At 38.4% G+C, this 17,714-nt stretch overlaps 1 long non-coding RNA gene across 2 annotated transcripts in view; it reads left to right on the top strand.

Annotated features, from left to right (window-relative positions):
• Positions 1–17,714, top strand: part of LOC141572435 (uncharacterized) — a 1,196,122-nt gene that overhangs the window by 1,144,115 nt on the left and 34,293 nt on the right. The gene's annotated exons all lie outside the window — the stretch shown is intronic.

Genomic DNA, 17,714 nt, shown 5'->3' on the forward strand with positions numbered 1-17,714 from the left:
ATCAAGTGTTTGGCTGCTTGAGACGCTAATGAAAGGCGAGAGGCTGTGGGGTAAGTGAGCACTGCAAGGGCAGTACCCCTCTCCACACTCTGTTCTTCCAAAAGCCAAACTAAGAGATGCCATTCTCTTCTATTACTTATCTCCTCTCCAGTTTACAGAGTGAACTACAAAGGAAGATTAAAAAAATAAAAAAGACGTCCTTGCCCTTAGAAGTTCAAGGACCTGAGAGAGGGGTAGGAGATATAGTGGCTTGGTCCATGATTTCAGTAGTCAGTCTGGTGTACCACTTGGCAACTGAGTATCCTTAGGCAAATTGCCTCTTCTCTCCAAGCTTGTTTCGTACTCTATAGATTGGTAAATAATAATAATCACCTCATAGGAGACAGAAGTAAAATAATGCAAGTAAAGTACTGGAATATAACAAGCAACTAATTGGTTACCCCTAACCTGATATTAACATCGTTATTAAATTGGAAGAAAATATGAACCAGTAATTGTAATGCAATATATTTAATACAATAACAGAGATATATGCAAATTCTGTTCATAATTGCCTCAGGGTTTCTGGAGAGCTTTAGAGGAGGAAACACATTTATTGAATCTGAAAGAATGTGTAGGATTCAACCAGAGGATGTAGTTATATTGCTGGGGGGTTGGGAGGGTACAGTATCAAAAGAGCAAACTTTGTCTGTGAAAACATGAAGTGTGCAATGTCCTAGCATATTCAGGAAACTGTCAGTGGTTTGATGTGGCTTGAGCATGGGATCTGAAATGGCAAGACATGACTGCAGATGAGGCCACAGGGTGAGCAAGAGCCAGGTCATGAAGGGTGTTTTCTGCGTGTATTTGTATTGTATCTTGTACTCTAGGGGTGTCTGCAGGATGAAAATACAGTAAGTAAAATACCTTGCACGTATATATGGATTTAGTATCTTAGACCACGTACTCATCTACTTTTTTTTTTTTAATTTGGTCAGTTTGTGGAGATAGCTACAAGAGATATTTTAATCCTCCTTTGTTAGTGGGGAAAATAATTTATGGAGACAGCCAAATGAATACAGAACCTTGAATGAGTCTGCATCTTAAAGATCAAAGTGTACTTTCCTGGGCCCACCCTTCTTACTGTGCTCGTCATCTCAGTTACCCACAGCACCAGTCACACAGATCAGAAGCCTCCTCTGTGCCTTGCTTTCTCTCTCCCTTTGCTCCGTAGTCACTAGGTTATACATCTGCAGCCTCACTACTTCCAATCCAGGGTCTGATGTGCTGTTGTTCTACAAGATACCAGGCTTTTATAAGATAACATTGCTGTCTGTCCTGCTCAGCTTGTCCTCACAATAGAATTCTAATTAATACATGCAAAAGGAAAGAAGAAACTAGAAAATCTGTGTTAGTATTTATACCACAGTTATTACTGTTGCAGATAAAATTTTCCAATAGATGAAAGTTTGAACTGAAAAAAAAAAGAAGGATTCGCATTGTCCCAAAGTATCTCCTCCTTGATGCTTCCCAACTACAAAGGAAAAGATAGTAGCTTGACCGTGAAGAAATGCAGATACCAACTTAACCAGGGGGACAAATTTAACATCAACAGTAATGAGATATAACAACATCATGAACCTCTTGATATGATGCACTAAGAAGAACAGAAGAACACAACGTGACTTTTGATAAAAACCCTTGACCTCACTTTAATCACTAGAAAACATCAAACAAACTGAAAGTGGGAGTCATTCTAGTACTTTACAAAAGTGTCACAATTATGATAAACAAGACTTATGGGCTATCACAGACTAGAGGAAATAAAGGGAAAATAATTAAATGTAGTGAGAGCTCCTGGAGAAGATCCTGAAACAGGAAAACAAAAAGACATTACTGGAAAAATTAGTGAGTTTTGAATAAAGTCTATAGTTCAATTACTTACATTAATTATCCATTCTTGATAGTTGTACTACAGTTCTGTAAAATGTTAACAATAAAGGAAGTAGGGAAAGGTAAGCAAGGTAACTCTGTACTATTTTCGCATTTTTTATTTAAATAAAAAATGAATACAAATTAAGTTTTAAAAAGCAATGTACCCTGCACTGTTATGACCTTATGGCAGAGAACAAAACTCTTAACAGAGCATCAGGATCAAGTGTTTTTCTACCTCTTTGGGCTCATTTCCCACCACTCCCCACCTTCTTCCTATCTTCTAGACTTACAACGCAGTTCCTAGAACACAACCCTTATTTTCACTCGTATATGTTTTAGTAAGCTGTGTTGTTCTCTGTTTTGAGATCTTTGTACCTAATCTCTAACCAGAAGCCAACATCCAACTACAAAAATCACATAAGTCAGAGCAATCAAATACTGTATGAGATCACTTATATGTGGAATCTAAAAAAGCTGAACTCATTTTAGAAACAGAGAGCGGAATGGTGGTTACCAGGTGCTGGGAGAGGGGAAATACTGGTCAAATAATATAAACTTTTATTTATAACATGAATAAGTTCTGGGGATCAAATGTATGGTGACTATAGTTAATCATACTGCATTATGTACTTGAAAGTTACTAGGAGAATAGATCTTAAATGTTCTCACCACAAAGAAAATGGTAATTATGTGCCATGATGGAGGTGTTTTCTGATTGTAATCATTTTGCAATATGTAAGTGTATCAAACTGACATGTTGTATACTTTAAACTTGTGAATAATATCTTAATAAAGCTGGTAAAAAGAGAAAAATGAAACAGAAACACAAGACCCTTAGATATTCCAGGCACATAATTGCTGGCAATATGACAGTCCAGAAGTAGGTAGACATTAGACACACATACATCTCTTTAAAACTTTAATATTCTTGTTTTGTGTAGGGGGTTGTGGTAGTAAGTGGTAGAAAGTGGGGTAATCGGTGTGTCTTCTGCTATGATGAATTCCTCTCAAGGGAATGACTATTAATAGCAAGCCCATTGGAATTCCTTGCTTCCAGTCTAGGACCTTTTCTACTTTATGTTTCTGAGCAGACAGCCCAATGTATACAAGAACAATCTTTACTCCTAAATAAAATGTTTTGCCCATGTCCCTCTCTTCTCTACTGAATTGGAACTAACAAAATAGAATGAAACCTGGAAGTTTCCCTTTATCTTTCTCAATTGAGACTATACTGTGGTTATCACTCAACTGTGTTTGGATCCCAACTCTGCCACTGGTGTAACCCTAGGGAAATTGTTTAGCCTCTTCAAACCTCATTGATGGAGTGTTTTAATAATACGAGGCTTGCAGTTTTGCTATGAGGATTTAGAAATTGTGTGTATGAAATGCTTAGCATAGTGCTTGCACATAGTAGCTCCTCAGTAAATGGCAGCCTTCCCCCATTTCCCAGCCAAAGCCTCATAACCTTTTCAGACATTTGAGTTTCAGGTTCCCATTTCCTTTCTGCCAAAGGTACACCCATCAGTCATGTTATTTCTTTCACTAAAAGGGCAGGTGGGAGGCAGGGTACAGGCAGGAAGTAGAGCCCACACCACCTATCTGAGCACAGAGTACTCAATATAAAAAAGCATTGCTAACTAAGTATGAAATTGTTAATGAGATAACAGAAAAGGCAAAAAGAGAACACTAACATGTCGTGGAGGTAGCAACTGCAGAAAGGGAAGAGAAAACTTTGGAATTCTTAAAAGCTTGGCCGGGGGTCACTAAGGAGCTGGAATTCAGATTTCTGAGGAGGAGGTGCTGCTGTGCTGGTGCTGACATTTCTCAGCTCAAAAGCGGGGTGTTGGCTAATGCTGGTGTACCGGAAGGAGGCGTGACTCAACTGTAAGGGTTTGCTGTAAGGGCTGAAAAAACCTGCAACTTGGACGTAGCTCCGGCTCTGGGAAAGAACTGCTGCTGAGGGTGGGAAGAAATATAACTAGAATGCATGCGCGAGCAAGAAACAGGCAGGGAAGGCACAGGAATGGGAAGGAGCAAGTTCCTTCTTCCTTCTTCAGCCTGGTAGTTTCCTTCCAACACACCCTACTGGCATGCTTAACAGCGAGCAGCTGGCAAAGCGGAGAAGTATCCTGCAGTGCTGGGAAATGGAGCCTTTGCAATGGGAGCATTCTTTGTCTGACTCAGATATCCTTGCGACGAGTCTAATCCCGCCTTTCTTACACTGACTCTTCTACTTCCAACCCATGTTCTGCAGATAATTCCAAGATCTCCTTGCTGAGGAGCTTGGAATAAATGAGGACAAATGCAAGGCATCCTCCAGTATATTTTCATCCATGGCAGTCTTGACAGTGAGGACTTTCCCCCTTAGATTATCTACCATTGGGCAGCACCGATCTGGTGACTATATGAAGGAAAAAGGGAAGCAAGTAGTAGAACACTGGAGGCAAAGTTTTCTGTACCCTGTTATAGAGACCAGTTTCCTAATCTGCAGGCAGGGTCCCTGGGGAGGAGAGAGAGGTGGCCAGTAGTGTTGCTGTCAATGATAGGAGTATCGTAACTCTTGAAAACTTAAAATAATTTAATGATTAATTACATAACATATTGCAGCAGAGAATGCATATTTTTATATATTATTATAGTTGATTCTCAAAAAATTGTGGGACCTAGCTAATAATAGCAACAATGCAGATGAGGGAACAGAGATTTAGAGAGTTTATGTGACCTAAATATGATTAGACATATAGCATATGAGTGACAGAGTGACAAGAGCATGAATTTGAAGTCAGACCAATGTGTGAATCCTGGTTCTATCATTTACCACTGGAGAGACCTAAGTCATAATACGATCATCTGAGACTCAATTTTTGACCTTAAAACAAAACAAAAGGCATAATTCCTCTTACTATTGTTGTGAAGTTCAAGTAATATAAGACATTTAAAGTGGCTAGTGCAGTACCTGGCACGAAGGTGATAGTTATTGTTTTGCTTGTTATTGGGGTTATTTTGGTGATAAGCATTGTTTTGGCGATGATAAGATAGAGATGACTTGCTTAGCTAAAATTTGAACCTAGGACTTTTGACTTTAGACACCACACTCTCCATAAACAGGCTGCTTCCCCCACCTCCCCCAACATCTGTCTCTCTCAGGCATCAGGCAAGATTTTAAATTTGGTTTTTATCTACTTTGGAATATAATAAAAGTCTACGCGATTATACCAATTACAACACTTGAATCGTCAACACCATCAAGGAGTCTTATTTCAGTGTTTATGTGTATAAAGAAAGACTGAGGGCTAACTAGCTACATTGCATAAATAATTATAATAATAATAATAATAATAAATAAATCCCAAAGAGCTTTCCATTCTTGCAAGGTAAGCAGAGAAATTCCATTAGCAATAACACTCAGTCACTCGGGCAGGCTTAGCACACCATGGTGTGTAATTGAAAGACCTGCTGATACTGAAACCGAGGAGGTGTGCAAGTCATGGTATTCACTTTGTAACTGTTAGGCACCAAACAAAAATTACCTGTAAATTACAGAAACGGTGTGTGTAGCTCTCGAGAGCCGTAGCAAGGAATTTAACGTCATAGGTTAAGAACGGATGGATGAGTATAACTCAAAGCAAAATCTATTTTCTTTTCGTGGTTTTATCTGTGCATTGCTAAAATCTTCGTCCAAAACAAAATTAAGAGTCATGTCAGTGATACTCCTGGCAGCTCACACTAATAATTACCTCTCTTACGGTAATGACTTTTCAGTGCCAGAACTTTCACTTTCCATTTGCTCATTAGAGGTTTAAAAAGGTTGTGTGTGTTATTTCACTTTTTAGAACTTGAAATGGTACTGAGCTGTTTCAGTGTACGTATAATTGAGGCTATCATTCATGAAATATTTGATCAGCTCCTGCAGTAATAATAATAGCTGACATTTGTTTGTTTGGTTTTTTAATTAAAGTTTATTGCGGTGACAATTGTTAGTAAAGTTATGTAGATTTCAGGTGTACAATTCTGTATTACATCATCTCTATATCACATTGTGTGTTCACCATCCAGATTCAATTTTCCTTCCATCACCATATATTTGATCCCCGTTACCCTCATCTACCACCCCCCTGCCCCTTACCCTCTGGTAACCACTAAACTGTTGTCTGTGTCTCTGAGTTTTTGTTTGTTTGTCTTGTCCCTTTGTTGTTTTCAGTTTTATATCCCACATATCAGTGAAATCATATGGTTCTCAGCTTTTTCTGTCTGACTTAATAGCTGACATTTGCTGAACAACAGAAGGTGTGGGGATGCTCTGTATTTTCCCTAATCCTTAAAATGACCCTTCTAGGTAATATGATCCTTATTTTTTTAGATGGGGAAACTGACCCTTGGTGTTAATGAACTTGCCCAAAGTTACACACTAAATGGCAAATGTAGGAATCAAACCTATCTTTCTAATCCCAAACCTGCATTCTTTCTACTCTATCATATTATTGATAGACATATAATGCCCGCAATGGAGTAAAAGTGAATCCAATAATATAGTTATATCTGCATCATAAGAAAGAATCTTTGAGTTCTTTTTCCGCTTCAAACAGGAGCTTTGTATCCATTCAGATTATTTCTCCACCAGTTACCAGGGAACCTTACGCACCTTTCTTTCCTGAACTAGTGTGAGTGCTACTATGCTTCCCTAGAGGACTGCAGCGGGCATTCAATGGGGAAGGTCAGCAGAGTGCCTTTACCATGTGTTTGCCCATTCATTCACCCCTTTAACAAGATCTCAGGAGTCCCTGGGAGTGGATGTGGTGCTAGGCACATAAGAATGATTAAGAAATGCTTTTTCCCTTTCTACTTCCATCCCAGAAAGTTACCATAGACTGGCAAGGCTTCCATCATTGCATAAAGGTTATATTACTCAGATTGGAGATGAAATCCCAAAATCCAGGGTGAAAGAAAGAGGGGTTTTGATGAGCAAACTTGTGTTGAAAGGGAGAAGAATTCTTTGAAAGTTCTCCACTTCACCAAGAAAAGGTCTTTCACTTTGGAATGTGGATATGGATATTTAATAATACCGGGGAAAAAAAATCCATGGGAGAGAAAGGACGTAGGCATTATTCTACTAAGCTGAAAACCGAGCCATATTTTATAACACTAATTTGTGGTTAAGATCAGTCACAAATTAAATAATTTTGAACATTTCTGCCGGTTTATTTTTGAGACAAAATTGTTCTGTCTGATGACTATTCAGCTATTATGCCTGCCTGATGTCGCATCTTAAGTGTTCAATGTCACATCAGTCACTAGTTTATAAACGCACCACAGCATTTTTCTTCTGTTCATTTGAACACAATTGAAAGATACAGATGAGAATTCAAATCTGTGACATGCTGAATATGGAGCCAAACATTCTGTCCGATTTGGATCCTTGAAAATCAAAGCTCTAACGGGAGGGAATTTTGAGGAATAAAAATTCCTCCTCATAACACCATAAGACCAGAAGGGATATTTGTAACCATCCATTCCAACATCTCATTTCATAAATGAAAAATCTGAGGCCAGAGAGGCTAAGTGACCTATCGAACCCCACAGCTAGTCCCACAACAAATTGCCAAAATTTGATTTTGATGACACGAGTGAACGGATTGAAATGTGCAACTATGCCAAAGAAGTAGGGGGCAGGGGGCAGAGAGGCGGGAAGAGAGGAGGTAGAGAGTGTGGCTCTGGACCTTCGGCCATCTTCTCCGTTGGTGAGTGGCTCTGTGTGGAGTGAAGGTGGGCTGACACATCCTCTGATGTTCAGGCTCTTTCCATTATGCCACACTGCCTACCCATGTGGGAAAACTCAAGGTCCTAATTGAGTAAATTTTTAATCTAAATGCAATCCTTCATTCAACTCTGCATTCTCACTTCTTACTCTGTTAAATACCCTTGGTAAGTCTGAATGGCAAAGATGCACTACTTCTCATATTTCTTAAGAGTTGCACAACTGAGATTCAATGGCTGTTTCTTACTGCTGTTCTTGTTAGAGTTTTTAAAGGAGTGATAGATGGCACTGGCACTGGCGCGTCACAATCTGGTTAGGCTAGAACCCTGGCCTGCAATCCTCTACAGGTGGCGTGGACCACACCAGACTTGAGGATATGAAAATAAGTAATGTTACCTAAATGTCAGCTAGGGCACATCAGCACATGAAAGATGCAGGTACAGTTGCCTCAGCTACCACTAACCCCAATGCCTAGGAAATCCCAAACTGTCCCCACACCTCTGATCATCCTAAGAGCTTACACCTCTTTGCTTCTCTTCACCTCCAACATTTTTGTCCATTTAACTTGTCTGTATTTTGCTCAGCTCTGTCCACATGGAGATTAAAGTGTTCACTGATTTCCGCAAAGAATCTACACATGCCAAACACCTCTTGAGTTTGATAAAGTTTCCAAAGCTTGAGAAAATCATGGAGCTGAATGACAGTCCTCCACCAAAAGGGTTTTACTCCTTTCCAACTCTCTCTCTTTTCCCTATTCATTCCCATCTTTCCTTCCTTCATTCCCCTGAGCTCTAACTTCTTTTCTTCCTCTAACATGCAGACACATTCCGTCCTCCTCTATTCTTACTCCCAAACCCAAATCCAGCATGGGGTTCAAGGGTCACAACTGAAGGGGAGAAAAGTCATCCAGTAAATATCACTGACTCTCCTTAATCTGGGTGGTGGTATAAAGTGACATCAGGGCCATCCATATGAACAAGAAATAGAAAGCCTAGCACTACCCTCCACACTTTCACCTCTGGCCAAGTAATTTTTATTTGGTGAAGAGTAGAAGAGAGGACTTCTCTCTGGTCGACCTCTGGGGAGGTAGAAAGGAGTACGGAATATACAACACTGTTCCTACCTTCTGTATTCAGGGATGAGAATACTGAGACCAAAAGGAGAAAGCAGGCATCCATCCATCCTTCATTCTCTTTGGGTAGAAGAACACAGTTAGGAGCCAGTGGACTCCAGAAAATTCCACCTTTGTAAATGGTATCCTGTTGTGTTGTTAGGCTTTCTGCTCTGGCTCTGTAGTCTCCAAGCCAGCCTAAATCAAATGACACAAATGTGAGTCACGTTTTACCTTTGACCTGAAGTATCTCATTCTGCACATCTATCAAAATCCCCTTCTTCTGCTGGATCTGAGGGTACTGCATCCCCTATATTGCCTCATTTTTACAACTGCTTATGGACTGTCCTCCCAAGCCCATCCCCTTTGTTAAGGTCCCCATTAGATCCAGTCTGAGGAGCCAGCCCCCCTCCCCCCTTTTCCTTGCTGCGTTGCTTTTACTTGTCTGTGTTTGGCCTTTCTGATCTTCTTCCTCTGATGTTACAAGAGGAAACTGAGTGACCCATAGAAAAACAGACAAATGGCTCTGTGTTCTCAGGCTACCTCTGCTTTCTAGTACCATGTGGCCCTGTCATGGCCCCTAAAGGGCTTGATGTTTGTCATCGGTGGCAGGAATCCCACTTTCTTAGTGATACATGTGAAAAGATCCTTCTTCCGAAAAGCGCAAGAAGGGAAGCCTGCCTGACCAGCAGAGCCTAGCTATGTAAATATATTGTCAGTCACTCACTGTCAGAAAGGGCAGGTCATTAGCATGAGCTACAGGGAGTAAGTACATGAACAATACCTGTCAACTCTTCACAGTGAAAGTGTCCTGACTGCAAGGAACTTTATCTAAAGCCCTGGATTCAGAGATATGCCTGAAATCTTGCTTCAGAAGCCCCTGCCTTGACCTGGCTGAGTGTGCCTTTCAGGAAGTCACGGCTTGGTTTTGGTTCCCAAGAGTCTGAGTTAGGGTTTTCCTGAGGTTTGAAACAGGAATAGCACGTTAATATGTGAGAATAAAACTAAAAATACACCAAGTAAAAATTTTAGTTTCTATCACTATTTTCAAAGGTATGAGATGAAACATCATAGTATTTTTTAGGGAAGAACAGCTGGCTCAGAGTTAGAGGAAAGGTCTCAGAGAGAAGGGAGTGTCTATTGATGAAAAAAAGGAACAGATCAGAAGGTCCTGGGAACCACATTAAGAAGCTTGGACAGCACCAAAAATCAACTGGGATTAATAAAGGTATTAAATTAAGGGATTCACATGATCATACCTGCATTTTTAAAAGACTAATCAGGAACAATGTGGAGAATGGATTGCAGTGTAGCAGGAAAAGGGGGATTTGGAGACCAGATTAGGGGTCTTTGGAGTAACTGAGTCAAGAACGACAAAGGTATGGACCAAGTTGCAGCACGAGACTGGTAAGACAGGTTTGAATCCCTTTAGGGTATTAAGTGGATGGGGTTTGAAGAAGCACTGCTTACAAGTGAAGAAAAGGGGGGCAGAAACTAACTCTCAGACTCAGGCTTGGGAAATGTATCAGCTGCAACTAATGACAAGGGGCTGGACCACCAACAGCAGGGACCCAGCAGAGTAAATGTCTTAGTGGTGGTGCATCCTCAGCTCCCACCCTTGGGAAACCTGAGAGTCAGAGTGAAGGGTCCTGCATTTTGAGCTACTTGCCCTTGATTATAAATGTTCACCATAGCAGCAAACTACCGATCAGTAAGTGTTTCCTTAGATTTCAAGTTAAAGAGTATTAATTCCAGACATGGCAGGAGAAGGTACAGAAGCCTGGAATTTGCTGTTATCATCCCCATGTGTTACTGAAACTCCCATTGCCATCAGTGCAGTCATGTGGACATTCTTCCTCAAATTCCATTCATTTACACCATTTTTGGTACCTCTTTCCGTTTTTGTCCTCTAATTTTAGGATTAATTCACATGGAAGACACTAGACCTTTTTCACTATACTAATATGGCCAGAGCAGTGATATGTGAACTCAGAGTTTATTCAGGGGACAATATGAAATCAGGGTATAGTTATGGGACAGCCCTACAACTATATCTGATATCTAGGAGTATAATTCTTCCTTTTCTCTCACGTTCCACACCTAACGAAAGTCAATTAAAGTCAAGTCGATGAAAGTTATGATTTCTCTTTTCTAAGTATGCTCATGGGCTTTCAAGCCAAAGAGATCTGTGTGTACTTCATTCCACATTAGAGGGGGCCTCTGGACTCAGGTGGCCTGGGTTTGAATCTCGGTCTACTGCTTAGTTATTGGATGAGCTGAGACTAATAATGTAAAAATCTCATTTTTCTCAACTGTTAGAAGAAGATGGGAATGCTAATCTCTTCTTCATAAGATTGTTATGAATATTAAATGGATGTTAAATATTAAATAAGATTAATAAAACACTTAAAACAGTGCTGATCACATCACACACACACACACACCACTATATATTAGTGCTTTATTATGATAGCTAATATATAGGTTCAGAACCTACAGTATTTAATCTCATTTACAAAATGAGAGTCAATATACCCATCTCCCAGGTTTGTTGCAAGAAGTACATGGAAGGAGTGAATGAATTTAAATTCTAACCATCCCATCACACTCATTTACCTTCAAGTTACCTACATTCAGATGAAGTGAAACATGTATTCTTCTACGCATGCACTCCCCAATTTCCTATACTTGAGTTGTGTTCATGTTCTTCTGTCTAGATCAGTCCTGTTCAATAAAACATAGTGTGATAAAGCACGTCTTCTACGTCAGTGCCATTCAATATGATAACCACAAACTACGTATAGCTATTGATTGAGCACTAGAAATGAGGCTAGTTCAAGAGAGGAACTGAATTTTACATTAACTTAAATGTAACTATTTACAGGTGGCTAAGACTGTCATATTGGACAGTTTGAGATATGGACTGCCTCTCTTCATGTTCCAGTTCTTTATAGCTCCACTCAAAGACACTGTCTTCCCATGAGTTCGAATCCTTCTTTAAATGTCCATAGCCTTTTATCTATAAACTGCTATGACATACAATTTTCTACATTGAATTTCAGTTACATAGCTTGTCTCTAATGGTAGACTACAAGGACTTGGAGGGAAGGGACCCCACATTCTGTACTTCTGTACCCAGTACAGGCCCTTCCACGGATTTTGAGCAAATAAATACTGCTGTTGATGGGCTGTGTGAATGAACTTGTTGATTGACTGATTGACTAAATGAATGGGTTATTCCATTAATTACTTCATAAATTCAGTAAAAGGAGCTTTAGCAGCTTTTACTTCTAATACACTTCTGCTAGATATCTGTCTTTCATCTGGAATAGACTAATTTATCACTTAGCAGTCATTCATTTCTCCCCATTAATGTGACGACTATAATCTTCATATGGTTAGTCTATTAGCCTTAGAAGCTAAACCCCATTCTGCCATCACAAGATAAGTAAAAAAATTAGTTAAAAGAAAAAAGAGTGAAACATAAAGCTTTGGAATTTCTATAATAGTAGAGACCATCTGAGTGCTAAAAGCTACTTAATAAATAAAACATCTTTTGCATCATAAATTTTACTTTGGAAGGAAAGTTTATTATTTATCAATGATTCAGAGCATATGTATCTCCCAATACATAGTTAAAAGATGTATTTCCAGCTTATAATCTTAGAGTCACTTCATGTTAAAGGAAAGTCCTGATACCTATAATGACGAAGAATATCCCACCTGTAAAAGACATAGAATAAAATAACTTTGACATATAAAATGTCTAGGTGAGAGATTCTAGGTTGTTCAGAGGCAGGAAACTAACATACTTCTTCCTAGTTAATCATTAATTATTTTTAAATTCACTAATTCTCTTTTTCTGTAAACATATAATCAATTTATAAAACAACCCTTATTAATCTCTAGAACTGGCATCGCCCTTGGAACATATTAGATATACAATAATTAATTTTTCTTAATGAATTGTTTTAAAATGAGTAGAAATATATAGAGATAGGTATACAGATATAATTTATATATATATATATATATATATATATATATATGCTTATATATATATATATATATATATGAACTGATATCCAGAATATATTAAGACTCCCTACATACAATCAATTAGAAAAATACAACTCAATAGAAAAATGGGCTGAAAGCTTGAACAGACACTTCACAAGCAGAATATCCACTATCCAAATGGACAGTAAGTAAACAAAATATTTCTCAACACCATCACTCATCAAGAAAATGCAAATAAAACCACAATGAGATACTACTGCACACCCATGGGAATGCCTAACATTTAAAGATAAACAATGCAAGTCTCTAGAGTTGCATGGTAAACTTAATTTTTTTTTTTTTTAAAGCAATGCTTGCCCTCATGGTGCATAAAGGACAAAGTATGATTCAGAAAATAAAATGTCACTAAAAGTACTGTATGACCAGTTTTATGATGGGAAAGTAATAACTGTTATGAAAAGCAAAAAATGATGCTGTTTTCATATATATATATATATATGAATTCTATGGTGGATGATGATGGACAGAGGTAGATAATTGTCAAAAAGTGATCAAAGCAGAAAATTAAAAACTATTTATTGCCAGAATTCCACCTTGAAATTCCCAAACCATTAAAATGCATAAGCAATTCTTTAATATTATACCAGCAAGAGAGCCCTGGTAATTTTAACCCTCTACCATTTTTTTTCCTTTAACTCAGCTATAGTTGCAAAATGTGTGCAAGGAGACAAAACGGCAGGATCCTTACAGCAGCCCCCATTGTGATAATTAGCTTGCATTCACGCCCCCTGGTGTTTCCATCATGTGACTGGGCTTCTTTCAATTCCAACTTATTTCTTATTCTTCTCGGAATACTTATTGGTATGAACTCTAATGTCATTTGGATCAAAAACTTTCTATAGAGAATGAAGAAAATTTCCTTTTGTACTTCTAGAGTTTTTTAAACTAATTTCTTTAATGGGACCAAGTTTGAATCCATTCTCTTTGAGGGGGAATACATATACTTACTCAGCAAATATGTACCTGTGTTTCCAAAGGCTAGAGGCCTGGTGAAGGTTGTCCTCAGACCCAGGAATGCTGGGTCATGAGACCTAGAAAGGAATGTTGAAGTCACTCATCTGTCCCTGTGGTTGTCCATACACCTTCCAGAGCCGTTGCGTCGGTCTCTTTTCCTGCCATCCAAGCTGGCCACCTATGGCACCCAAAATCAAGTTGTCACCTTAGAGTTTTTTGTCCACCTTCCTCACTTCTTCATGAGGTTCTGAAGGGGACTCCTGCTTATTCGTTGAGCACCAGTTACCTGTGCTAGTTCATTTAATTATCACGTTTACATTAAAAAATGAGGGTCTTATCTGTATTTATGCAGATTAGAAAAAAATGAAGCTGCTTTGGTTAAACTGCTTTGCCCAAGATCACAAAAACTAGCCGATGGTATAGCTGTGATTAAAAACTGTCTGATACATGCTTAATATTTCCATCACTACGTGCTTCTTATAGAGAGATCATCCCTGGAAAAGCGTTGGTCACTTTCTCCACAACAGAAAGCCTCCCAAGATACTGTCCTCTACAATGGGCTTTGAGGAACCTGGCAATATTTACACCCATATATGGGGGCTGGATTTTAAGGCACACTCACGTGAGACTATTTCTTTGTGAACGTTGACTCTAGATGCAGTGGTGCCCCATCCAGATTACATAGCTGGTATAGTTAGGGTTCCTCAAGAAAGCATGCATAAATTACAGATTTATATCAGATGGTCACAGGGCATTTTGAATATCACATAATTAAAGAGGTTTTAGGAAATTAAGTATTGCTTTTACGCAATAACTTCCACACTTGAAAAAAATAGCATATATTTTCAAACAAAATGTTATACAAAAATCTAAATATTTAAAACAAAGTAAGATGGAGCTGCTGTGGGAATAGGGTGCATAGCCTGTCATTGGCCACCACCCCCCACCAACCCCAGCTCCTTCCAATATACTTTCTCTGAAGCTTTAGGTCTCCACGGACAGGAGTTTGAAAACTACCTATTAATATCAAGTATAACCTAAATTAGAATGCCTTGGAAGTGTATACCAATAACATCCACTGTATCAGTAGGATTATTTACAAACTCACTCAAATATTTATTTTATCTGAATTTGTCAGTCATCACAGAAACATGCCTTTTCTAATTTCTCTCTCTCTCTCTGTCTCTGTCTCTCTCTCTCTCTCTCTCTCTCTCTCTCTCTCTGGGGAAGGAGGTGCATTCAAATGTACTCTTCTGAAGTTTAGGATGTCAGAGCATAGTAGAGGCTAGTTTAGTTGCCACAAAGCTTTAATTCTTATAATTGTCCTATTTCAGGTCTTAAATCATTACATAAGGGGCATTCTCTTTTTCTTGCACTGTGTATTTCTCTGATTTAAAACTAAAATTGAGACAACGTAACCGACACAAAGGGAACTGACCTTCCTCCCTATAGCCTCATTCCACTATCTAGAACATTCACTACTGCTTAATTAATGTACGCATCCCCAGTCTTAGCTGAAATCCCAAGTCCTCCAGCTCAAGACAGTGAGAGAAAATATTTATAAGCCAAACTCCCCAAAACCCAGCAAGTCGTGGTCTGCTCCTTACATCCTGCTAGATTTTTTTTTTTTTAATTTCTTTGAATGTGATCACCTTAACCAAATATAGCCAGTACTGTTTTGATCAATCTGATTAGCCTTTCCTCATAAAGAGAGAACGTAAAAAATGTAAATAAATTATTTTTCTCTAGAAAGAATAACTCTCAATATACAATTACTGAGTTACATGGGGCTAGTCTCTAATTCTCTAAGCTCCAGGTTCCCTTCTTCACTCAGACATTATCAGTGTATATCTTGAGCCAAGACTGCATTCTAAAAGCTGCAAAATGAGGAAATATGTCTAGATTGAGAGTTCTTAATCTGGTCTACAGCCACCAAAGGATACATAAATGATCTTTAGGAACTCTGTGAATACTCTGAAATTATATGCAAAGTTTATATGTCATATAAGTGCATATATATTAATAGGGGAAAATCCAAAACTTTATCATTTTCTCAAAAAGTAATATGTCTGGAAATAGCCGATGCATCCTAAACTGTGCCTCAGGATTACCTACAATGTAAAATACAATTTTGGGGTTCTACTCCAGACTTACTGGTTTAAAGTTGTTGTTTTTTATATGAATGCAGAACAGAAATTTGTAATTTTAATAAACTGCCTAGGAGAGTCTGCCAAGTTATCACTGGTTTATGGACTAGTGAGTTGGGGACAACTGATCACAAAGCAGTGATTTCACAGCGACAATTATAAGATTTGGGATCTGTGTTGAGAGGCTGTGGTTGTTGGCGCTATATATTTCTTCATGAGTCTCAGATGAGGTGATATTTGATTCCTGAACACCAGGTAGAAAAGAGAGGGCACAAATCCTCCTCAATAAACCATCTCTTCATGCTCCGTGTCTTTATTCACGGTCTTCCAATCAAGTATTTTAAATGTAATTGATGTCCAATAAATATTTACTTACTAAATGAATGAACGGGTGGCATATGAAGAGAAACAAAATCCAGATTATATTAATGTCATGACTAAAATTAACAGTCTGTCCTTTAGAAGACCCTCCTAAAGGACAGATTTCCTATGCAGATGAATGAACATATAAACAGCATAAACATTTGTGCCTTCCATCTGAGATAATGAATGAACACTAGATACAAAATGTGAAGCAGCAGTGATGAAAATCCTTTGTTGATGCCCCCAGCAAATAACTAATTCCTCAGTTTGGTCATGTTGTCCGGTCTTGGCTTCAGAGACTGCTTGGTATTTTTCTCCCTCCCATTTCAGAGAGAAGCAACATGGTCGCATAATGTCACATCATTATAATTAAATCACATGTTTGAAATGATTCAGGATGAATACCGTTCGTTGCCATATTTTTTCTCACCTTATGGAGTTAGCCTGTGCCATTACTTAATGTAAATTAGGTTATCACAGTGAAGGAAAACATTTTATTGACAAGTGTATGACTTTGGACAAATTATTTAACAAAGTATTCAAGGCTCAGTTTCCCCCTATACAAAGTGAAGACTATATTTACATACCTGTTAGTGTTGCTATTCAAAAAGTAATGCATGTAAATCAACCAAGCCCAGTGCCCTGAATAGGAATATTTACTATTATTACTACAATAATGAAATATTATTGCTGCAAATGAATTCAATATGCATTTTCATTAAAAAACTACAGTTTGGAGAGACAGAAATATCTGTCACCTACTTTTGTCTCATTATATGAGCAGAAGAAGTGTTGACCCACCTATTTTATGCTACCAGACTGGGGCTTTGAGTAGTTAATTGACTTTTGCACAGACAGACAAGGAGCATCCTAGGCCAAGTCAGTACTTCCCTGGCCTTTACCTTATTGTACTACAGTCTGCAGGGCTGGATATCTGTCTGGAAACAAAATAGGTAACAGCATAACAATTATTACAGAAGGGATTCAGGAAAGCAGAGAGCCATGCTGAAATGAAGAGGACGAAGGCAGATGAGTTCATTATTTTGCATTAAGATAGCAGTATGATCACTTAATTTGTGTCTAAAGGATACAAGAAGATAAAAGCATTTGCTGTGCTGGCAGATAGGCCTGTGTGCTAATCCGGGTTCACACTCTTTATTGTATGCTCTTGAGTGACTCTCCTCACCTTCTTAGGGTTAGTTTCTTTCATCAACTTCCAAGTGGGGATAACAGTACCTACCTGATGGACTTATTCAATTTAAATTAGAATATATATACATTCATATGTATATATAAAGTAACCAATAAGTGTTAGCTATTTTCTCATTACTATTTTAATGAACAGTTCACTTCACTTAGAAGAAGCAAACCTGAGTTTGAGATTATGCTT

This window comes from Rhinolophus sinicus, linkage group LG06 (genome assembly GCF_036562045.2).
Source record: "Rhinolophus sinicus isolate RSC01 linkage group LG06, ASM3656204v1, whole genome shotgun sequence".
NCBI lineage: Eukaryota > Metazoa > Chordata > Mammalia > Chiroptera > Rhinolophidae > Rhinolophus > Rhinolophus sinicus.